Below are 26925 nucleotides of genomic sequence, written 5' to 3' on the forward strand. Positions count from 1 at the left end.
AAAACAAAAACATATGACATTACACTGAGAGTTAGCTTTGACATTTATTAAGTTGTGTTCACCTTTTTCATTAATTCTTTAAATAATTTGTTTTCGATAAGTACTAGTAAAGACCAGTACTTATCGAAAACAAATTATTTAAATAATCAAATTTAAACAGAAATAAAGAATTAATCAAATACATTTTCAAATTTTTATTTGCGCTTTATGTAATCAAATAACGAGTACATCTTAACATAAACACCGTTAAAAGTAATAATTATGATATGACACATGTTCCTCAAGAAAAGCATTTCCTGCTATAGGTGATCGTCAAAGTTGACCTATTCCCAGCTTATTGAAAAAGAAACTATACTCCGATACAACGTGCTCACGCCGGTCCCGATAAACAATAACATTCAAGACATAGCGTTACAATACCGCGTACGTTTTACCGCGAAGACGATTTTCCTCAGGAAACGTTCAATGGATTTCGAGATTTTCGAGTAAGCGATATTTCCGTGCGATGCAATAGAACGCCCAATTAAGTTGGAGCTTTATCAAGGTATAAATTAATAGGGATGAGGGTTCTATCTTTTGTGGGTAAGTGAAGTTGAACGACCGTACGGCCCTGACCGCCAACTGGTTCGTGCGTGGTTGTTTGTGTATGGCATTACTGACCTGGATAACAGAAACAGGCTTTTTGGGTTTTTCGGTCCGTTAGTGTGACAGCCGTTAAGGTAATTTGGCGATATATTATAAATTCATACAATTGTCACCAAATTCGTCGTGTGGTTACTGGTCAAACGCTTGTGCCTATTGAATATTAAACATTTTTATTTTTTGCGGTTTTTCACATTAAAGATTCTTCAGTGACTAATATTGTTTTGTCCATTTCAATGACCTTGATGATAATAATCGTATGAGTCATTGTATTCTGTAAAAGCGTCGTGTAATTTTACACTAAAACCAACTTTCACGTGTGCGTCATTCGCAAGTTCATTATCTTTACAGTTATCGTCTGTAATCGCTTCAGGTCCATCAGTTGCTAACATCTGGGAAGTGTCTGTTTCCTCAGTAGAAGTGTATTTAATGACACATTAAGTAAGTGTAATCTTCGGTTTCCTTTACACCTTTAAGTATGATGTTTAGAGTACAAATATTTTCCTAGTAACGGTAGTGCTTGACCGTAACATACAAGAACTTAATCGTAGCATGCTAGATGCATGTAGCATGCATATAAACAGTGTTTCTAGGTATACGAGTAGAATTTAAGGTATGTCACTAGATAATATTGCATGATATAGAAGTTGAAATAGAAAACATGGTAACTAATGTCCGGATTTATATTTAATTATTATTATTTTAAAATAAGTTTACGTTTTGTAATTGATGAAGTATTTTATTTAAAAAAATGTATATGTTGTTCTTTTGTAAACTATATTAGAAACTGTATTATTTTGAGTACTTCTGTAATTATTTATTTTTATAAATTTAAATACATTATGGTGGTTTTTATCTACTGAGAAATTGGTACCTTAACAGTACTGTAATAAATGCTATATTTTTAAAAGGCTAAGATATATTGTATGGCGATAATAATATAGTAATATAAAACACACTCCAACAGACTGTTGATCTCACATATACTTAGTGTATTGTTTTGATAGTTATTAAATGTTGCACCAGCATATAAATAGCTGTATTAAAGAATGTCTAATAGCTGAATGGACTAATTGTTGTTACTTCTATAAAGTTTATATGTTAAGATTCTCAGAAATCCTAGGACTTTATCAACATAAATTACTTCACATCAATGTTGTCAACTACCTTGCTCACCCAAATATATAAAACAGTTCCGTATAAATAAATAACTCGTATAACCTAATGGCGTTATTCCTAAACACGTTATTTCATTTCTTGGCGTTATTTGTCATTTTGGCTCATTTATTTGTAAGGAAGGATTCCCAAGTAGTACAGAAACTGATATTTTTTAAACTAATGTTTAGCTGTAAAAAATCCGAATGAACGTTAACCTCTACTCAATTACTAATTGAGCAAATGTTTTATATAAAACATTAATTAGCTAATTGAGGCTTGCAAAGTTTTATGAAAAAGAGGGCGAATAAATATCCTTAAATTAAAAGAAACAAAATTATAGTCTTCTGATGTTGCAGAGTCACTGGGTAGTGATAAAAATTGTGTTACTTGAACATTTTAATTACTTGTACGCGGACGAAGTCTCTAGCATAGACTAGTCTATAAATATAGAGCTGTATTAGAACCCCGCTAACTATTATACCTCGTTCTACGATCATTATGTTAATAGTGTAACTGCGGCGCGTGCGCGTCGGAATGCGTTCTCGTTTGCACTTCCAATCCGTTTCAATTTCTCGAACGATTGTTGGAATGGTTTGATAAGGAAGGAAATATTTCCTCCCATAAGGCAGATGTATAGCTATAAATATGTATTCAGAACTAGCTTATACCCTAGAATCTGTAAACTGGTAAAAAAGTATCTCATGTGCTTTTTCGGGACGCCAAGTCTTAAACTAAATATATAAAACAGGTCTGTAATATGTTTAGTTAGAGTTACTGACAGCTCACTCCCGCCTAAACCGCGGAAGGGAGGATCTTTGAATTTTAAACGAATATTATATTACAGCTATGTAGAACTCTTTTTTTTAATAGGATTAAATTAAATTAAATGTTTGTAATGAGCTTAATTTAGTGGCTCTTTGTAGTTAGTAGAGGCTAATACTAAATAAAATTTAATAAATGTCGGTTATCGGTTTATGCGTTAAAATGAAAAGTTAATTGATTCCCAGTGACTTTAATAATTTTAATTGAACATAAACTAAGAAATAATTTCTGCGTTTCATTAAATTTTATAACCAATTAACTGCCTGTCATAAAAGCTGGCAATGGAAAGCTGACACTATAAATATCGCATACTCTTTCCTAGCCTATTCCACCAGATGTGAAATCTTACAAGGGTTTGCAAAAGGTAAGACGCACAAAGGAAGATTCTAGTTTTGTAATAAGTTTTAGACAAACGAATGTCGACTTGCAAGCAATAACACTTCCTATCATTACAGCAGAAACGTATCAACGCAAACAACCACAAAGCATTACAGCAACAACCTATCAACCACCATACACTTAATAGATACCACGCACCACGATAGATGACAATTTACGTGCAATACTTGGTTCATCGCAGACGGAAACACTTTCCACTTTATGTCACTTTACGCTTCATATCACCTTCATATTTTTTGTCACTTCTATTACAAAGCATTAAGGTTCATATTACGTATTGTTTCTTGTTAGACTAGAGGCGGGTAAATATAGTTTTGGCCGGTTGGATTGCTTTTTTGTTTCCTGTTATGGTTTTTCTGTGTTATTAATTAATTTTGAAATAATTGGCTTCAATAATATAATTTGACAATGTAACAGCGTTTGTTACTAATATTGACATGACGACACATAATTTTGACATAGTTTGTAGTAACTTTGAAAATAAACAAACATGAAACAGCAAGTTTAGTGTTTAGCACGACTATGATAATACTGATAATGAAATGAAACAGTTAAAATTGACGTCAAATCTGTTTTCGCCATAACACTCCAATGAGGAAAGTGTAAGATTTTTACGCCATACATTTCTCGTGATAGTGTTAATTGTGAATGTATTGATACGTTTTACATTGAAAACTTTAACTATAGTATAATAACGAATATCATAAAATTACTACAATCCTGACGAAATGTTTTAGATGTAGGTAAATATTAATATCAGGGAGACCGAGCTTTCCTCGTTAAACATATTATTAGAAAACTCAATAATTAGTGTTTTCCCGGAGATAAGACCTAGCAAAATCGACTTTTCGCCCCTGAAAACCCCCATATAGCAAATTTCATCGAAATCGTTAGAGCCGCTTCCGAGATCCCAGAAATATATAAATAAATAAACAAGAATTGCTCGTTTAAATGTATAAGATTGAGGTACAGGTCCTAAAAAAATCCGTTTCTTTTTAACACGCTCTTATTAGGTCGACCTGTATGTAACTAACTTGTAATGGAATCTTGCAAGTTAAATTTGTTTAACAATTAGTGGAGATGAAACATGGAGACTAGAAATAAACCTTCCGGAGGTTTTTATCTAAAATCTACCCATATATACCTACAAAAGCTTCTGTTTATTAAATAAGCTTAGCAATTTTAAGACATCACTACACAATACGACATGAACAAAATGTAACTAGCTTAATGCATTCATCTCCTTCGATGCGATTAAATTAAATCCTGAATATTATGAGACAGGTTGTGCAAATCCATTTGTATAATTTTGACGTTATTTTACACTTGATTTGATGTATTAAGATCTAGATGTAGGAGAAAGGCTACTATTATCAGGTAGCCTTAATCCAATCCTTAATTATCTACCCAGCTTTTACTTAGGATTAGGTCTGCTTTCTCTACATTTGTTGCTTTAGATTCATTAAAACCTAGATATCTCCATAGACATATAAAAACACTTTCAGTTGCTCTTTATATTATGTATTAAGTGGCTTTTGAAAGGATGCCAGTCAAAGCCTTTGTAATATTTATTAAATCCAATTTATGGGATAACTGGCCTTTTTTTTTATTCGTAATACATATTTATTATATCGTCGAATTAACTGGGTACTAAATACGCAAAATTATTATTTTCTTTTAAAGCACGAACAACCAAAAAATCTAAATTCACCTTATAAGTATAGTTTACTTTTTTTAACTCGCTCAATATATTTTCTCTCTCTGCACCAATTGAAGGTATCTCTGTTTGGCCCTATGGTTGACTGGTAGAGAATGCCATTTGGCATTAAGTCCGCCATTTGTACATTGTTGTATATATTTTGTGGAATAAAGTTTAAATAAATAAATAAATTCTTCCGATTTTGACTAAAAGCACCGACCGCCATCTTCTTATCAAATCTCTTCATCTGCCATCATATTTGCTTTACTTTTCTGTATTTCATTGTTTCTATCTTACCATCAACAAGGTCCATTAATAGAATTATGTCAAGCGTGATCGTTTATCAGAACGGTGTCACGTCATTGTCTCAAGTTAGAGTTCCGTTAGTACGCTGGTCGGTATTTGGCACACTTCGCCTTAAATAAATGGGTACTTTTGTCTAAGTAACTAAAAGGATTGCTTTGTCCTGGCTGTCATTCTGTCACGACAGTTTTGTACTTTCAGTCCTTTTATATAGAAAAGTATCTACACAAGATAGTTACATTACATACGTAAGTGGCAGAGATCCAAGTAAGTAAATCCATGAATTTTTTAGAGGGGGCTAAGGCAAAAGTGTAATTTATATATTGAATTATTGCACGTTGTACTCAAGAGCAAATGTCATGAAAATTATTACATAGAAACTAGTTTATTTACATAATAGGTAATATGCAAATTGGTCGCAATAGAAAAAAATCACGAATCATGTACCTTATTAAAAATCCTAAATTAAATCTAATTATATTAAAATAATAAGGAATAAATATTTAAATTAACAGAGATAAAAAAAGAGAAAAATAGTATCAAAGTCATTTGAATATAATGGATAAGTTTGTTCCTACATAAACAGATTTTCATTTAATTTCAGTTGTATAGTTACCCTGCATACCATAGCATTGTTTTTATTTAAAAAATAGCTGATGCTGATAGTGATATTGTTACATATTATTATATTATTTTCAGACTAATTGAGGTAAGTCGATGTCGATTAAATTATGACATGAGTATTAGCATGTTGTTTTTGAAAATTAAAATCGCTTTTACAGCAAAATTAACTGAAATATTATTCGATGTAATCTTAATTATTGGCAGAATGACTAGAGTAAATATTAGATGTCAAATATCTACAGTTGCAATAAGAATAATTCAAACAAGTTTTCAAAATAAAAAAAATAACACCCTTATATTCATAAAATTTAGCAAGCCTTTATTAAATTTTGTACCTTTCCAACAAACACAAATTTCAAAATGAAAGATAAGGACAAACGATTCCCCGAAACGGGCTCTCCCTTGATTTCCACAACTCCCGATTTGGTGTTTCCTCTTGTTATTATGATTAAGAAGTTACTTGCTATCGATATCGATAACAGTCAATGATTTGTTCATTTAATCACTAGCACTAGTACGTTTTTACGGTTAAAGATTCTTTATTCTCATAAAAATTATTCCCCCGAAAAACCGGGATATGATTATTAATAGACGTTCCATGGGAAAAGTTACCTTATGAGGGTTTCTAATTTGGGAGATATTAAATACATATAATGATGAAAGAGTAGTTCCTCAAAAATTCGATAGCTTAAGTCGTGCAATATAAGAACATATTGACACAAATATGAGCGCAGTGGTCATGGGTGATGAAATTTAGTTTACATAATGCACCATCACTTTTGGTGCAACGGTTAGGGTCACAGGTGGATCACGTTCTAAAAATAGCACTTATTAGATTTAACGGCATTCTAATTGCATAATTTTGTAAAAAAAAACTTAAATCAAGAGTGTAAGTATTTGACGGTATTTAAAATAACTTAACACCATGCATGAAATAAACCACCAGGCCCCAATTTCACATCGATGACAGGTGCGACAATTGTAAAACATCACTGTTGCTGACGTCACAGGCATCCATGGGCTACGGTTACCGCTTACCATCGGGCGGGCTGTATACCTGTTTGCCACCATCATTGTATTATTGAAGAAAACTTTATTATATCGGAAATAAACAGAATTTTCTCTTTCGAAGTTTCTGACAAGTTTCTGTTCTTTTTTTTCCCTCGTGAAATTTTGTGAGGTTCGATAGTTAAATAGAATTTTGCAATCGTTTCGTTTTTTTGAAAACGTTCAAAATTATGGAATTTGGCATAATACACCATGCCAGTAGGATTTATGACACTTACATTGTGAGTTTGCAGTGATAATTATAGCGGCGGTTAGTTTCTTAAGAATTAGCACCTGCTTGGATGCCAGTATAGTATGCAGATAGGGTGAAAGTGGCGAGTGCATGTCTACTCTGTTCCACGGTGCTCTAGAATGAGCCTGCTCTCTCTAGGGCCAAGGGCCACTTTCATTTGTTTACGATATTGTGGCATTGGTCCATTATAGATTGGATTACAACCGGTTATGGGTAAAAAAATTATGGTTGTCTGTAAAGTCGGTTTACGGACGATAATTTTGCGTGATAACGGCATAAGAAAACATTGATGAAAAATTGCATACTTTTATACGTTACCATGGAGATCTGTCCACAACGTGACACTTTTTCGTGCATGCTACCGGTGTTCATCGATTTATAAGACGTTATCACGTCAAAAACCTAGTCCGTCTTGCATTAGTGTACTCGTATATTGACATAAAACAGGCCAAGTGCGAGCTGTGCGAGTCAGACTCGCGATCCACGGGTTTCCATATCATACAATGTATTTTTTTTAAGTCTGACTTACGCTTGCTGTAGATTTCTAATAGGTTTACCTATTTTGTGCATTTTGTCAAAACAAATTTGGTATTTTTTTGTCTATTTTCATAAATTAACTTCTAAACGATTCATTTTAAAATTATGAAAGAAAAAAACATGTTTAAGATAGGTAGTCTGCAATCTTACATCACTCATTAAGAATAACGTATGTTACAAATGTCAAATATCGAACGTTTATCCGAACATTTTACTACTCCTACTACATTCAAAAGGGGCCGTAGCAAAGTATTTTACCTAATTAATTTAATTAATAGTGTCTAGGCAATTCTTTTTTTGTATTTAATTAAAAATATAAAATTGAAACAGATGTTAATATACTAAAAACAAATGAAATAGCCCAATTGCACCCGGCTCCAGTTTTCACATTTTAACAACATCACTAACTGCCGTATTCGAACTTCAGGATATTCACAAGAGGCGACACGTACTAGATCCATTCTAGATACGTTACAGTTTAGATTTCAACTAGTTCTCTTTTGCAGCGCAATTCGGGCAACCAATGTCACTTTTACGTTAGATAGAGTTTGATATCTATTAGATGTGAATTGGATCTCTAAGTCATATCTTGTGGAAATCGTTCAAGAGTATCTCCAGAATCGCGCAAATGTCAAATTTGACAGGTTAGATCTTAAACATATCGTTATCGTATCTTGGTGATGTCTAAAAGATATCTAACAAATGTCTATTTCAAAATCCGAATCGGGCCCTAAGTCTATCTAGTTAAGTTAACAGCGACCATTGCGTCCCCTATTAAACATCGTATTTTATACAAATGTTAACGTTTATAATAGTGGCCCTGCCACACTTTATCGCAGACATAACTTAGACAGACAGCTATCTAAATTATGATTTAACTAGACACACTCTAGTTAGGTAGGTATAGCTATGTAAAATGTGAAAACTGAAGCCGGGTGCACAATGCACATAGACCCCAGGCCAAAAGTAGGTACCTATGGAAATCACGTTGTTTATTTAATATCTCATGTTTCTATTATTATTATTGTATGATGATGATGATATTGGTAACCAAAAACATAGATTAGGCAACTCAAAAGATTTAAAATGAATACCTACACCCTATTAAAACATCCTAATATATTATAAGAATGTAAAAAAGAGGTAAATTTACATATCGGCCTTTTTAATTGCCTTACAAATTGTTGTAAATTATTGTAAGCAGAATTTCAGTTATTTACTTTTAAAATTTATTTCATTAAATTACCATAAATTGTTTAAATAAAACTGTATAATCTAAACTTGTTTAAATAAAATATCATCGCCCTAAAGTACAGGTTTTACCTATTAGGAAGCAGAGTTTTTAGTTTTAAGGCATTCTTTGTAAATTGATGTTTATGAAATAAATTATTACCTTATTATCTTATCTTATTTATTTTCTAATTTTCAATGCGTAGTATAAATATCCATCGCATGAAAATCGCATTTTTCAGTGCTATAATCTTATTTCCATACTTTTGGCCTTGAATGTACAGACTGAATCCAGAACACTTAATTATTTATAAATGTTAACATTTAAAATTGCAACTGCAGTGAAGTGCCGTTAGCTACACTATGTATTTTTTGTAACACTTTAGATACTTTCAGGACATTATTTCAGTAAATTGTAGCAACAATGGATAAGAAAATTATGAATATTTTTTTCCGTTTTTGTCGCGTGTTTAGGATTTTTTCCAAATGATAGTTTATTGATAGAAAACATTTAAAAATAAGTCTTTTTCTTGTTATCAGTCTCTATATATTTTTTACTATTTATATTATATAATTATATTTATTTAAAAAAAACTCACCGATTTAGTCAGTTCACACACCGCGCGCGCACGCTCTCATACGTCGACTGACGGCGCACGCGCTGCAACGGTGCGTGCCACTTACCCGACCAGTTAACGACCCATTTGGACCTAGAGGATCCCCTGTTTGGTTATATGTTGTGTATTATGATTACCCTATTTAAGAGGAAAGGGGACGATCGATTCTCCATGGGAACGTAGTCCTTATTTTCCTCCCTGGATAGATAGATAGAATACTCTTTATTGGCACGCCTCAGTAAAAAGAAAAGAACAATAAAATTGATTAAATGTAGATATGTATTTGTGTATTTTTCATTATGTCAATGTCCTCCCTGGATATTGACAATTTGACATAATGAAAAATATTTTTACTGAGTTGTATGTATTTTAGTCATAGCTGTTCGATTTTTTTAGTTTTTTTTAAATATTATAAAATTTGGGAGCGAAAAACAGGTTTTATACAAATTTTTAAATGCTTCTAACTTCTATAATAGCAAATGAAAAAAATATGATTTCATAATTAAAATAAATGATAATACCGTATTAGGGTCAATTTCACCAAACGAGCATTTTTGTCTAATTCCCATGGAATTTTGAAATACCAACATTACACAAAAAAAATTATGCTGATAATTTGATAAAAAATATAATAAATATTAATTTTCTTATGGGGTAAAAATATTCATAAAACTATAAAAGTTATTTCAATTTAAAAGTTTGGTCAGGGCACGGGAATTAGTGTGTCCATGGGAATTAGATTTTACTAGCACGTAAATTAGAACATAGCACAGGAATTGTTTTCTTAACTTATTTTGGTAGTTAAAACTATTATTTATGTATATTTTAATCTACAATAATATACTTCGACCATACTGAAGCGGCATCGAATATTTATCTTCTTTAATTTTAGTTTCGGACGACAAATCTACGAAAGTATGATACACTAAAAACTACGTATTTGACTAATCGTTTCCTTGATTTTAATGGCAACTAATCTCTCTTTCTTAGTAAAATATACATATTTCAAAACAATACTTTGAGTAGTTGCGTAAACTTGTCCGCCTTACATACAAAACTATTCATTAAAAAGTGTCATTATGTATCTGCATGTAGATAGGTACAAGGTGTATGATCTGGTATATGGCCGTATAGGAAATGATACTAAGAAATAAATAGGGGCACAGAGAGAAGAAGTTATTGTGTAAGTTAATCTGAAGAAATCGAATATGCTGCCTTCATAAATTCATAACACAAAAAATTGTTTGACCACATATGAGGTAAGGTGGGGTAAAACTATCACCGGGGTAAGACTATCACAGACAGACAGACATGACGAATCCATAAGGGTTCCGTTTTTTGCCATTTGGCTACGGAACCCTAATAAGGTATCTAATAGTATTACGGTTTTAATACCCCCTGGCACTGATTAAAATAACCGACTTGGTCTTGATCTCAAAACTTTTTTATAGTAGAAGAACTGCGTTGCGAGACTTGCATCTTTTTACATGTAATGTTTTTGATAGGATCCCATCTCTTTTTGTAGGCTGTCCTTCTTTTCAGGTAATCATACCCATACCATACTGATACTATGTATACACATATATCATAACTATACACACCTTTATACATACTCACATCGTACATCGTAGTGTACCTTTACTTTCCCTACTAGTTGTAAGAACTAAAAGGTAAATTTGTTATCGCATATATTTCTAGGATTACAAACTTATTTATGCAGTTATTAGATCTTTAGAACATGACTAATATTGCAGTATTACGTTTCAAATTTGGAACTTGTGGGTATGCTAGAAGTACCTTAGAATAATGATGATCGTGAGTGATTGTGTCAGTGACAAAACTAAGGGATTATAAAGTGCATTAATTCTTAGACTACATGTTCAAATTAAATGTTATTTTGATAGAATGTTATTGAGATTTGATGGTACGGCCGTGCCACTTTGTTTTGCTCGACTTGGCGGCGGCACTGCCGTGCCCCCAGATCCTTTGTCCTTCCCCGGGCCTCAAACTATCTCCATGCCAAATATCATCAACATAATATTGGTTCAGCGGTTTAAACATGACGAGATAACAGACAGACAGACAGAGATACTTTCGCATTTATAATATAGTAAGAATAGGATATATTTAATTTTTCTTGTATTAGAAAAGCTAATTTATAACAACTAATCTATTAAACGAGCAATTCTTGTATATATTTCGGGGATCTCGGAAACGGCTCTAACGATTTCGATGAAATTTGATCATATATGAGGGTTTTCTGGGGTGAAAAATCGATCTAGCTAGGTGTTATCTCTGGAAACACGCGCATTTTTGAGTTTTTAGGTAGGTATATGTTTTCCAAGCAAAGCTCAGTCTCCCAGATATTTAAACTTTATACGGCCTACGCTGTCAGCTGTCAAATTTACAAAAAAAAAACATTGCAAATTTGACTCATTTTGTTTCATGTAACCTTAGGTATTATAGTATATTATAATATGTAATCATTCCAGAAATAGTTTTATGTTTATATAATATTTTAATGTTATAATATGATCAATGAATAAGGTAAGGTGGGGCAAGACTAACAGTACAAGGATTCCATACAAGTGATAGTCTTACCCCGGTGTCGTCTTACCCCACCTTACCTTACGTATTAAAATTGCCCGGGTTATTCGGGTCCACCCTGTATGTACTATAATACTTATACTAAAAAACCGTTCACAGATTTTTGTGCATTCTTTAAGATTTCCTTAAATGTAAAATAAAAAGATATACTTCATATTATTATTACATATAATATATATTCAATGCCAATATATATATGTAATAATAATATGATGTAAACATTGCCAATTAACTTACAGTGCCCCCAATAAAAGATTTGTTGACAATATATGTAATACTTTCTAATTCCCGTGCCACTTAATCAGCTGTTTTAGGTAAATATGCTATGGGAATTAGGGCACGGAAATTAGAATTCGTAATAAAAAAATTCGCCAAAAATTTAATTCGTGTTTGACCAAACTGTTATGTTATCTCTTACATAAAGGGCTCCTAAATATGACAATTGTTATTGAAAAGCTATGTGGAAAATAAAATTTATAAGGGGCATCGAAATTTAAAAAAAATTGTCGCCCACCCGGCTTCCGAAATACTTACGCGATTTGCTCGAACACGCCGCGGCTTGACTTACATCCGCTTGCTTTGAGAGACAGCCGAATACTGCCAGTACAGGTGAGGCGGGATACGAGGCGGTTCAAATACAAACGTCGGCTGCCAGAGCCCTTTGAGTTTTGCCAACGAAATTGTACTCGCGCGCTCGGACAAAATTTAAACATCGATCACGAGTTATTTACCACAATGAAGCTAATAGTGTATGTGCTCAGTGATAGTAAATATCATCTAGTTTAAGTATTTGACACTAAATTAGTGATACTAATGTAGAATTTTTCGTAGGATTTTTCATTATGCTCAAAAGTCGATTCCGGACAGGGCACGGGAGTAGTAATTTGAGCCTTTAGGTATTTTTAAGTGTACTCTAAAAACCAACTAATCAGTGAATTCATATGGAACTCGGTGTGAAAGGGTGACTTCTTTATGTAAAAAAAAATGGTAAGTATTATCTGATGCTAACCCGCGATTTTCATCACGGACAGAAAAAAAATCGTGTTCAGAAATTGACCCATTAAAGGCATTTTCCACAAGTTTTTACTAAAAAATCCTTAAGTACAAAGGCCAGTTGACTACCCATATGGACCTAGCGAGGATCCTCTATTTGGTTATGTTTAGCTGTTTACCCTATTTAGTTATTTTTTTGTAGGAACTCGTTCAAATGCATTTTCTTCAAGATTTGAGCATTTTTTTAAGTAAGTACAGGTGAAAAAAAAATTAATTAGTAAGCCTAAGACATGTTAGGTATGATGTGTTTCATATTTCATATACATACCTACAAAATGAATAAATATAATACCGTAACAAATGATTTTTCAATTTCATTCTTCGAAGGAAATCCTCGCAAGTAGGTACGAATAGGATCATCATAAAAAAGTAAAAAAACTTATTTAAAAACAAGCTTTTATTTAAATGCGCTGAAAAGAATAAAATATTTTTTTCCTTTAAATTTTTTTACTATCATGCTTTAACGTCATTACACAATTTATATGATCAATATAAAAGCTTGTCGCGAGATTTAAGTACTCGTATTTATATAGTATGAAAATTTTAAAAATTTAAATCCATCAGATCAAGTTATTTATTTTAATTGTTTATCTACAAAGAATAATCTCGCGACAAGCTTTTATATCATATAAATTGTGTAATGACGTTAAAGCATGATAGTAAAAAAATTTAAAGGAAAAAATTATTTTATTCTTTTCAGCGCATTTAAATAAAAGCTTGTTTTTAAATAAGTTTTTTACTTTTAATTTATTTTTTACTTTTTAGTTCTCGCTGGACAGGTTTCCAAGTCTGTTCATCTCCGTTACCATAGAGAAATATAGTAAGACAAGAGTGCTCACTCCATACATCAGTTCAGACTAATAATTTCAGTGTCTACATCTAGCATCGAGTAGCGGAACTATCAGTACTGCTACTTGACAATAGATGTAGCACCGACCGGAAGGTCTTATCTCAACAGCATAAGACTTTCCGGTCGGTGCTACATCTATTGTCAAGTAGCAGTACTGATAGTTCCGCTACTCGATGCTAGATGCTAATAGTCTTTTTGGTACTAAAACTGATGTATGGAGTGAGCACTCTATGTATTTTTTTCTCTATGCCGTTACTAAGCTGTTCTGAAATCTGTAGGGACATATCTAGAGGGTTGATCAAAGACTTGATTTCGTCGAACAGGAGGCAACTGCATTACGAGTAAGTCTTTGTATTCTTAGGCTCGAAGCTCTTCGCTGCTCGTCAAGCATAAGTGGCCTTAAGAAGGGTAAATATTTGTGTATTTGGTGATTAATTGCGGAGGCCGAAAGACCGAAACGTCCAGGATGTCAGTGCTTAATCACAAAACAATAGTATGTGTCTAAATACGAAGGCCGAAGGCCGAGCTCCGCGTAGGGCCGAAGGCCCGAAGCGTTCAGAATGTCAGTGCTTAAAAACAGAACAATAGTATAAGAGTCTAAAAGCGAAGGCCGAAGGTCGAGCTCCACGTAGGGCCGAAGGCCCGAAGCGTCCAGGCTGTCAGTGCTTAAACACAGAACAATAGTATAAGTGTCTTAATGCGAAGGCCGAAGGCCGAGCTCCGCGTAGGGCCGAAGGCACGAATCGCCCAGGCTGTCAGTGCTTAAACACAGAACAATAGTATAAGTGTCTAAATGCGAAGGCCGAATGCCGAGCTCCGCGTAGAGCCGAAGGCCCGAAGCGTCCAGGCTGTAGGTGATTAATCACAGAACAATAGTATAAGTGTCTAAATGCGAAGACCGAATGCCGAGCTCCGCGTAGGTCCGAAGGCCCGAAGCGTCCAGGATGTCAGTGCCAAATCACAGAACAAAAGTATAAGTTACTAAGTGCGCGAAATTTTTTTGATAGAAAAAAAAAATTAGAGGCTATGTCAGCCGCAATGGTTTACGTGAAACGTTGGTGTGGATATCTAATGCGAAAGCCGAAGGCTTATCGTTGACTGTACTTTTTTTCCACAGTCAACTAATACTCAACGAGACAATTCTAACAACCCTAAACACAATTACGTTGCTTTATTTTATCACCGAGTTCCTATGGCCACCTCCTGTCTCCATCATTAGATCAGCTCGATGGTACCATAATATTGCATTGTCATCCGACTTACATTATGTGTATGCAAATTTTCATCTTTTGTCAAAATTCTATTATTTTGATACTAGTTTTTATCGTTGACTGTACTTTTCTTTCCACGGTCAATTAATACTCAACGAGACAATTCTAACAACCCTAAACACAATTACGTTGTGTTATTATATCACCGAGTTCCTATGGCCACCTCCTGTCACCATCATCAGATCAGCTCGATGGTACCATAATATTACATTGTCATCCGACTTGCACATGTATGCAAATTATCAGCTTTTGTAAAAATTCTATTATTTTGTTACTAGTTTTTATTGTTGACTGTACTTTTCTTTCCACGGTCAACTAATACTCAACGAGGCAATTCTAACAACCCAAACACAATTACGTTGCTTTATTTTATCACCGAGTTCCTATGGCCACCTCCTGTCTCCATCATCAGATCAGCTCGATGGTACCATAATATTGCATTGTCATCCGACTTACATATTGATGCAAAATTTCAGCTTCATTGGAAGTTGGGAAGTGGGTCAAATTTACCTTGCAAGATTTGCCCCGTACAAACATAGTTACATATTGACAAATTGACAAATTTACATAGGTACATTGCAAGTTAAATAAAAGCTTGTAAAATGCACATGGCTCATTCTCCCAGAGCTTTTTTGTGTGCCTCCTCTAAGAACTTTCAGGGACACCAATGGGAGCAAACCCTTTTGATTAAGTATCTATTGGTTATGTTACTCTACTTAAACTAGGTACTTTTTAGTTTATTATTAGAAATCAATAATCATTGCACTTTTTTCTTAAATAAAATCCCTTTTATTACTTTCAAATACCTAATAAATTATTAAAATTGGCACCTTTTTACGTAGGTAAAAACCCCTTTGCTATGTATACTATTTAATGACAGATAATTACACAATATATATAATATATCTAGTCAATTAAATTTCTTATAAGTATTAGACAATAGTTTTCTGTTGAATATTTACTGAGCCCCGATTATTTCCTTACTGTCTGCTTACATGCATCAACATGCATTTAAAAACAATTTTCACCTCAGCAGCTCGAACAAGGGTACTTTGATCCTTAAAAACAGTGAGCAAAATGCGATTTTGCTCACTGAGTGAGACAAAATGACATTCAGGTGACCTTTATAGTCAAATGTCATTTCAACATGCGGGGTCTAATACAAGTTCGAAATACTTGGGTTCTATTATCTCTGTCCCTTTCACACTGTTAGCAAAAAGAAACAGACAAAAAAAGTTAAAATGACATTCAACGGTATATTCACGGTTTATAATAGACCCCCGAAAAACTTCAGACCGCATCGTTCCAAACCATGTACGAGTATAAATTCTTAATAATTAATTAATAAAAATAAAGTTTAAGATTTGATAAAAACTGATAAAATATTATATTTTAAGTATTTTATTGTACAATTAAAATAATGAACTCAAAAAATACTCGCTGCGCTCGTGAATCTATTATAGAATCTTTCGCTTGCACGGGACTCAAAATAAGCACTCGAAGAAATATCAGACTTTGATCTCTTGTTGTACAAATAACTATTTTTATCCAGTCGTAGTTGTACAAGACTTGTGTAACAAGACTTTACGAAGGAGTAAGATAAAACTGCCTAATTTACAGCCCTAGGTCGATATTTAAGATTAAAGGTGACAGTCCATTTCCAACGACAGCTGCACTATTGTTCATTTTACTATGGAAATTGACAGTAACAGCGACGCGTTCAGTACCAGTAGTGCAGCTGCGGTCAGAAATGGAATGTTACCCTTATTTACCGACCGCATCGCATCGCTTAGCAAGTGTGACGAAAAAATACGTTACAACCCTGCGTCAAAATTTAGGATTGACTAGTAAATGATGTAATAGTACATTACGATACAAGTGCGAAAAGTACCTAGGAATATCGCAAATAATTACCAACTATACGACTATAATTTCAATTAAACAAAGTTCCAATACATGTATTTTAAATTTTAGCGCCATCTTTATTTTACATGGTAAACCATATGAGCAACTCGAAGAAGCTATTACGTCACTGAGCAACCTAATTGGGTATAAAAGTTCTCCTACTCGTCGCTAGATGACGGTGCTCCGTAGATTACAACAATTGTATGTAGATGTCGCTATAATTAAAATTGATTCGAAAACTATTTTTACTATGTTCTGCCATTCGTGGATAGATAGATGGCGCTGCAATACTAGCTAGTATAATGCGACCGTGTTTGTAATTAATGACCAAACACAAATGTTTTGAGATTTGAGATGAATTTATTACTTACCACACAATAGTTTTGTTTTTCCAAATGAGACATGTATCAATATTTAGTATAATATGCATAGAGTTAGACCAAGATAAGTCTGCAATGATTTTGATAGCACACGCAGTGCAAGTGTTATTTATAAATAAGCATATATTATATGCTTAAGCTTATTTTTTTTATTATATATTTTATTTATGACGTTTCAAAATAACACGCACTGCGTGTGCCGTGTGCTAGGTATCAAAATCGTTGCAGACTTATCTTGATCTTACTTACTCTATTTACATAGGTACCTACTTATAGTTGGTCAAACCAACTTGTCAGTAAATATGTAAGAACCAAAAAAACTATACTCATCCTTTTCTTTTGGCTGCTAGTACTAGCGTAAGACAAAAATAGTATGATTATCTCTATCTATGTTTGAAATGAGACAGTCCTTTGACAAACTATAGATAGGTATGCTAGTTTCAAAATTGAAAATAATAGGACAATAGATTAATTGATCTGTAAGGATCTCGATTCTCGATTGCCCCTGATCGACGATCTTGTCGGACATGCCTCGGAGCGTTACTTTTTAAAACATGAATCCTTAACCTAAATCGTAGTTTTATTGTTTAGTTTATATTTTTTATGTCCCAATAAAAAAATATTTTGTGCATGTCTTTAGACCTGTGGCTCTAGTACTAGGTAGTACGGAAATCGCACGTGTCTTATGTCACACATCTACAATGCACAACACAATATTAAGTACATTTAAGGACTTTTTCTTTGGCGCATTGGCACAGTACTCATCGTCCCAATTTTGAACTCTATTGCTGTGTATTAAAGATGCAGTTACCTATATATTTAGTCGTACCAAGGCAAACCAAGGTATATATACCGTTATATTTCATAACAGCCATAACTCAACACGTAAGAAAGCGGGATAAAATGTATCAAATCACTTTCCACGGCCAAATAGCCAGTTTTATTCGATTCAGAGTAATTCGAGCGATTTTCCACTGGCATTGTGACCTTAGGCGAAAGTCTTCATGGTGGATTGTATGTTTCGCGAAGCGGATGTTTATAGCTAGTAATAAGGCCAAAGTCTAGGATTTATACACCATCACAACCATACCATATAGGTACCTATATTTATAATAAAAAAAAACATTGCCTAGTGGGGAGCAATGTAGGCACATTTTACAGCACGGTACCTATACCTACTAGAGCAATATGGGAATAATACCATCAAGGCCATTATTCAATGAAATGAGGACTAGCATTTTTTGCTCACCAGTTGGCGCCACTGTTGATGGAGGTCCAGAAAAACAGATCTCAAAATTCTTCTATGCTTATTTTTATAAAATCAATCCGTTGTAATATACACAAAGGTATTTTAACGTCTAAATTTGCCGTTTTTTTTTCAACCTGTTTAATTTTGCTTATAGTATTTTAGTTGGCACTTTTTTTATACCATTAACATTTATTGAGCTATATCTATTGTTTACCATGATTATTATCAAAGATTTACCACAATTATGAATAAGTAGTGAAAAAAGCGATAAAAAAGCTTGAAACCCCCAAAATTTCGATGCATTTGACATTTTGAAAGACCTTCAAAGAACTACACTACTTAGCGGCGAAATTACAAGTGGTAGCCCTCATTGTATTAAGACAATTAAACTCTAATTAAAATAAATTCTTAAATTAATGTCCCATTGTGTCGCCAACACTTAAAATTGCTAGAAGCTCACAAGAAGACGTTTTTAAATTAATGAAAAGAAAGCGCATTTCTTCTACAAATCGAGATACCTACGAGTATACCTAAATAGTTATGACTTAGGGTAACATTCCATTTCTGACCGCAGCTGCACTACTGGTACTGAACGCGTCGCTGTTACTGTCAATTTCCATAGTAAAATGAACAGTAGTGCAGCTGCGGTTGGAAATGGTCTGTCACTTTTAAACTGACATTCGAATGCAGTAGCATTACTTTGCAGCATTACTGCTACGGTGTTGACGCGGGAGCTAGCTGTCACTGTAGATTTCCTTTACAAAATGCATCGCGACAGTCAGAATCAGAATCAGAATCTTTTTATTTGTGAAAACATAGGTACAATTATGGTGTTAAATTATGTACAGGTTTCTCTGTATCTTACCCACGGGTGCAGGTATACAAATATTTGATCGCATGCAGCATGCATCTTAACTATAGGATAGCAATTTATATACAGCATAAATTACACCAAGTTAAAATAAGTAGCTAATGATAGGACAGGACAGGAGTCACGTACGTCACAAAATAATTTTACAATTTTTGGAAAGCGTTTCAAAAATTTACCTAGTTATTAATTTCCTTTAGTAATACCACCACTGTATAATTATATCTTGTTTGTAAATAAATGATTTTACCTAGTGAATTATTATTATTACAAAATTGTCCGTATCAATTTATGAATAAAGTTAAAAATTATAGTGATGTCAACTTGTCAACTGACTAAGAGTAAGTAATTAATAAAATAAATATAATTAAATTATAGCATTTGATCGTTTAGGTAATCTTTAATTGAATAGTAACACTTTTGCAACAATAGTTTAATTAATTTCTCTTAAATAATTTCAAATTTAGTTGTAGGATGTCATTCGGCAATCTGTTATAAATGATTGTGGCAGTAATGCCGTAACGAACGTCACTACTCACTAGTTTCATGACGGAAATTAACAGTGACAGCTATCCGAATGTCAATTGACGATATTTTGAAATGAAACGAGGAACTAAATTTCGTTATTTCACTAAAATCGTGTAGGTACTTAGTAAAACGTAGTCGTATCTGGCAATGATGTATAAGGAGATAGGACTTTCTCAAACTAAGGCCCGATATATCAAAGACATTACTGTCAGCCATGCATAAAATAATAGAAAATTCTTATACAACCCCTTTCCCATTTGGAATTCGATCTTATGTCAAATAATTAGTGCTCACTTTCGTACACAATGGCTTTTTGTTAAAGCCTCTTATATCTTAACGCTACAATGATTTAAGTGACATTAATTCATTGATAAGTTAAGTCTTTTTAGAAGTAAGCAGTTGGTCCTAAGATCATTATAAGAAAATAAAAGACGTAGGGCCTAAAGAAAGGGCCCTTGCGGAATTGGAATGCGGAGAGTAAGGTTTTTTGAAGGTTTGGTTGGCATTGTGTACCGAATAAGAATAGGTGAAGTTAAAAGATTTATTTTAATATACGATTGCCAAATGCCTACATCTACGTATGATTCATTCGTTTAATTACCTAAGTACACCTCAGGGAAAATGTTCTATTGTTATTTTTACTATTTTGTTTTATAATAGTCAGTGAGTGAGTAGTATAAAGTCATATTATGGATAAGCTTGTTTCCATAATTTTGGTCTGGGGTGTAGGTATTCCCATATTAAATTAACTTAAAAAATAATACGTATAAGGTAAACAATTATTTGTCTATTCGAAAAAAGAGTCAACCCTGATATCAAGAACTATTTTATTAGATCATAAGATCAAACTTCACTTGAATGAACCTCAATTGCCTTCCACGCGGTATCTCAAAAACAAATTAACTTGAAAATTGAACTTTAAGATTAAGATATTAAGGTACATGTTTGCATTTTATTTTCATTGATTTAGCTTATGAGGACAAAATACTATTACGATCTATTATGGCACTGTTACGGGCAACAGATCGTATCTTAATCTTTATAAAATTAATAAGAAACCTCTATAGCAAAGTCGTGACGCAATTTGTTTGATTGAAGCCGCAAATATCATCAGAAATTAGATCATTTTTATGTCACGATGATTGTAAAGAAGAAAAAGTCTGCCTTGCAGTGATAATTATTCCGGTTCTCGCCATACAAACTCATTACCGGGAGCAATCCCTAATAATTATCATCACCACAAATCAGACATTATGTTTATCATTAGGCAAGAACGCCTTAAGTCGATGACAGTCGTACCTACAGCGCTAAGCGTGTTTAGATTTGGACCAAATTAACTCTGCATAGGTACTATTAATGTCGAATTTCTATCGTAGGTACTAAAGAGTTGACTCGTACCACACTCTTACTTTACCAGACAGAAAGTGACAGCAAGCGACATTACCATATTATTATGGCTGCTGTTTAGTTTTGGCAGAGGTCAAAATAAAGTATGTATGTATAAACTCTTTATTGTACAAAACACAGAACACAAATATATGGCACAGGATAGGCAGTACAAAGGCGAACTCATCCCTGGTTTTCTTCCAGTTAACCTTTGAGTAGATGAGAATTGATGAAGAACGGTAGACAACTATAGCACTGAGTACAATAGACTAAAGGAAAGTCGATAAAATTATGAAAGAGGGCGAAAATAAATAAAATAAAATAAACATTACAAAGTAGCAAAATTAAATTCCAAAAAACATTTTTTTTACCTATTTTTTAATGACTTATACCTTACCGTACAACTCGTACAAGGTTTTCTTTTAGACTAAATAGACATTGAAACGGGGATTTTAGAAAATTACGTCAGGTAAATATAGACCGATCCGGTTTTCAACCACTTTATAGACTTTCGCCCGCACCTAAATCCGTTTGAAAGCCTAAGCACGAACTAGGTTTTAGTATTTATCCGCTAAAAACTCTAACATGTAATAATAGTACATTACGATGATACAAGTGCGAAAGTAGGAAATTCGCAACGATATGGCGATAAATTTAAATCGACACGCGTTGCGAATTGCCTTTTCGCACGTGTATTGTACGTTTTACAGTACATATGGCCCTTTAAATTTTAGACATAGGCACGTTTTGCGGTAATTACCGCACTAGGGCGGTAAAGTAGCACCATATGTTATTCTCGATATTTACAAATTCTAAGACTCACCCTTCAGCATCCTCAGCATCTCTTGCAGATGTCACCAACTCCATCCACCATTCCGCAAATCTTGATCTCCCATTTTCCAATCCGATAACCATCCATCGAATTACGTAATACATCTGAACCGCAGAATAGCACTGCTATTATATATCGTAATACTTTGATTCGGCTAGTTTTCTAGAAGCATTATCTACTCGTTAACCCATTTTACTTCGAGTTACGCCAATTTACAGAATCGTTTATACCATTATAACTTTTTCTTTTGTTTGAGATCTTCACCACCATTTACTAATGTTGCTTGTATCAATCATTATCAATTCTTCCACCATTGATAGGCATTACCTTTTAACCAATGATTAGCGTTACCGTTCTTTCTTGAATATGATCTTCAGTATTTATGTAGTTCACGTTATCAACTTCTTTTAAAGTTTTACCATTGATATATTACCTACCACATTCTTTTCGTTTTCTTCAATAGCCTTTTAACAACCTTTTGATGTGTTTTGTATCAATAATTATCAGTAATTTAACCTTTAACTACAGTTTAACCACTGTTAAATCGTAATGTTTTCCTGTCTTTAAGATGAGATGTAATTATTTTGTATATTGTAATCTTTGTTAATTATTATACTGTAATGTTTTCCGGTCTTAGATAGGATCTTTGTCGGGTTATATCATAGTTAAACCTCACCTTTTCTAATAGGCTTACTTAATGTCTTTCTGTATTAATCATTATGAGTTCTTCTAAAGTAACCATTGATATATCACCGTAACCTTTTCCACTAAAATCAAGCATGTACTAATGTCTTTCCATATCAATCATGTCAACGTCACAATTACGGTCTCCATATGTCTCTGTTACGTGTTTTATCTCATCAGCGAGACCAACAATGTACTCGTAATGTGGATTGTAAGAAATTGTAATTTCCTTTGGTAATTTGTTTGTCGCTTTCCACTTAACGATGTCAGGATGATCTGCGATGCTGGAAAGAGAGAAAGGAATCTTTAGTTTTTTAAAAGACAACTAACTAGTAAAGAGAGTACACAAATTGACTAAGTTCCACAGTAAGCTCAATAAGGCTTGTGTTGTGGACTTGTGGATACTTAGACAACGATATACATACTTAATATATAAATATTTATAAATACTTAAATACACAGAAGACACCCATGACTCAGAAAATATCTTTGCTCATCACACAAATAAATGCCCTTACCAGGAATTGAACCCGGGACCATTGGTTTCATAGGCAGGCTACTCACTAGGTCAAACAGGTCGTCGAAAATAGTTCAGTATAAAAAACCGAAAATATATGTATACCTCCATACGAGAAAAAGGTAAAATATTTTCCCTGAATGGGAGACGCAAATACTTGAGTCACGCAAGTATTTGGTTGAATTTAGGTAAGTCAATAACTTTCTTAGTTACATATTTACAATTATAACATAAGTATACTTTTATATTTGCATATTGTTAAAACTACACCGGTTATTTTCGTAAAAGCGAAGAAAATATTCAGCTAAGCAACATTTGAAACTTTTTATAACCTCGAACAAACTTTTACAGTTTTTATGACACTAAAACGGACTTGGACACGCTGCGGATACATTTAATACTGCAAGAGAGGCCGATTCGGATTTATCAATGTGATAAGGTTTTGATCTTATTTTGATACCACCTTGAGTCGTGTCGGCAGGCTCACGCGCACTAAATAGTGTGAGTGCGATTGCCTTATAACTCAAACTTACCATTTGATATCTAAATGGTGTCTTTTTGTTATTTATTATGTTCGTACATGTATTGACACAAACGAGACACACGGACGAATGATAACAAGATGACATCATTTTGACAGCATAATCAACGTTTAAATTAGATTCCTGATGCTTTTCGCGAGGACCAATCAGCGTCAGCGGCTGACAATTGTTGATGTCGTTGTTTATCCTAGGGCACCAATACAAGATGCCCTAGCGGCTGACAATACATGATGAAAATTATCGTTCCAAAATAAGATAAAAATCGTAAAACCGAATTGGCATCTTGTTGCGGAAACATTTAATGCAAGTGCCTTTCCCTTGTTATTAAACGAACTAAAATTGTGTGAACGAACACTTGATTGTCAACGTTATTATAGCAATGTGCCTCGATATATTATTATTTTGCTATCTTCATACAGTCAGCGTCAATAGTAGCCGATGAAATAACGCGCCAAAATATCTGCCACCCTGAAATACTTTTCCAAATAAAGATAATTATATATTTATATTATGAGACGTCTCATAATCTCATTTTTTTAAGCTATTAGTGAATAAAGTTGATCAGACTAAACGTCAAAATTATCTACACTTTTCACGTCTCACCTGTGGATATACCCAAATTTAAGGCTTTCAATCCTTAGGTATTTTATTATTGAGCTTTTATCCGTATTTAGGGATAGTTTTGTATTAACCATAGCCATATTAGCCTTAATATTATTTCCTTCCTTGTCTGAGAAGACGTTAGGAGAGGCGAGAAGATTGGGATAAAAATACTTGTAAAGCAATGCTAAATCTGTTGTAAAATTGTTTATTGACTCAACCCTTTATCACGTAGTTACTTATTATTGTGCGCTTGAAAGTGTCATTTTGTCAGACATAAAAAAACTTTTCCCTTTTCGCCATATTAAAAACGACGAAATGAGCTTGCAATTATTTCGTTCCTCGAACCTTGCACTTTCGTTTGTATCTCGATTAGTCGTACGAGCGTAGGCATCGGGGGCAGCTAACGCACGACTTACAACTCATCTGGGACGAAAATAATCATCAAAATAATCGGAAGAAAACAAGAGTCTGTCACGACTGTTTTAATAGAGACATTTTCCTTGACATTAACATCATCACATTCATCACCGTTTTCGGTTTCAATGTCATTGTTGGGAACACGAAATTAGTTTTTAATCATCAGAATTTTGTAGGGCAAAACTTCAATAATAGAACAGTTGTAGGTATGATCTTTTTTTTTCGTTTTTTAAATTATTTCGTTTAACAAAGCGATTATACTTTTTTATTTGTGAAATATGTATTGCTAAGATGCTTGAATAGGTAACGCTCTAATAATTTTATTTTCATATTTATTAATACAATATTTTTTACGATAAATGCTTAATGATATTTTCCTTTCGTTGAGGAAAAAACAATAGGTATTTTTTTGTTTTTTTTATATTATTACCGTTTGTTAACAAATGGGCCCAGTTTTCTATCATTGTCATTTATTGCAATGAATTCCTGTTTATAGGGGCAGGTTTATGAATATGCCAAAACCGTCCGTATCTGCCCTGGACTATCAATAAACTAAAACCAATAAACACCTCGCACACTTTAACAGGAAAGGGGATGACGTCATAGTCGTCGTCCACTATCGTCTTAATGGCAAACGGAGTGATAAAATATCACAGAAATTATCTGGTCATTCTGGAACTTACCTTGTAATTATACTGGTTTAAGATAACGTTCACAGCTTTTATGCACATGCAGATTATGAGTATCTCGGCTTCACTTTCTTGCAATTATTAAACAAGGTTAGACAAACAAAACCCGTTAAATTATTTTTAATTCAATAAGTTCAATTTAATTTAACATTTGCGGTCTTTGGGTTTTCGACCCAAAAATCCGATAAGGGCATACCGAAGGGAATCCGGTAAGGGCATGTATTTGTGTGATGTTGTAAGGACTAACGGTAGAGTTAGAAGCAGAGTTTTTCACAACAGTGTTGTAGGATAAAACCTACTTTTTCCACGGTCAAAAAGGGACAAGTAGATTGCAACGGTTAATCGTGAATAATTTTATAAAAGTAATTAAAGTGTGCCTTTTTGCTATACGAGAATAGATACCTATTATATTTTTAATCTAATTTAACTGATTCTTTGGATTTATTTTTTCTTTGTTTTGATGCAAAAACTACATTTAGGAGCTGCAATTGAACTTGAAATAATGTTTTATTATTTAAAACACTCTGCAATTTGTGCATTGCGATGCACCAACGCGATACAACCTCAGTGGCCTCTGCACCGGCCCGCTTTCTAAGGATCACGGCTACACAATGGAGACATAAATATTGAGTTTCCCATGATATCATTATGAGCGTGCTATAAAAGTTGTTTAAATTATGATTTAAATTGATCGTGTGGCCGGCAGATTATGATAGATCCGTATCCGCCCGTAATTGTATCCGCGTAGAAGTCATAAACTGACAATATTATAGAAATGTATATTGTATATCGCTCCCGACCCGTGGTCCAACCACTATGTCCAACTGGTTGCACCACGGGTAAATAGCCTCCCCTGCGTACATTTTTTTGTACATATTCCAAAAAATATTTTGTACTTTCATTGAGTAACTAAGAGTTCCAAATTCAAAAACAAAACAAATGCTTCTGAGTCTCCGGAGGATAGAGTCCGTCTAAGCTAATTTTGGACCGACTTATATAGATCAAAGTGGGTTAATGATGACATTTCCAGGCTTTGTCATTGCAACTGCCATCCAGAGATAGCTTGAGTCTCTAGTATCTATAGACTATAGACCAGGGATGTTGCGGATGCAGAATTTTTGACATCCGCGGATGCGGATATTTAAAGGCTCACATCCGCCGATGCGGATGCGGATGCGGATGTCAAGATTAGGTACTTAGAAAACGTCAAATA

This window comes from Cydia amplana, chromosome 13, assembly GCF_948474715.1.
Source record: "Cydia amplana chromosome 13, ilCydAmpl1.1, whole genome shotgun sequence".
Lineage (NCBI taxonomy): Eukaryota > Metazoa > Arthropoda > Insecta > Lepidoptera > Tortricidae > Cydia > Cydia amplana.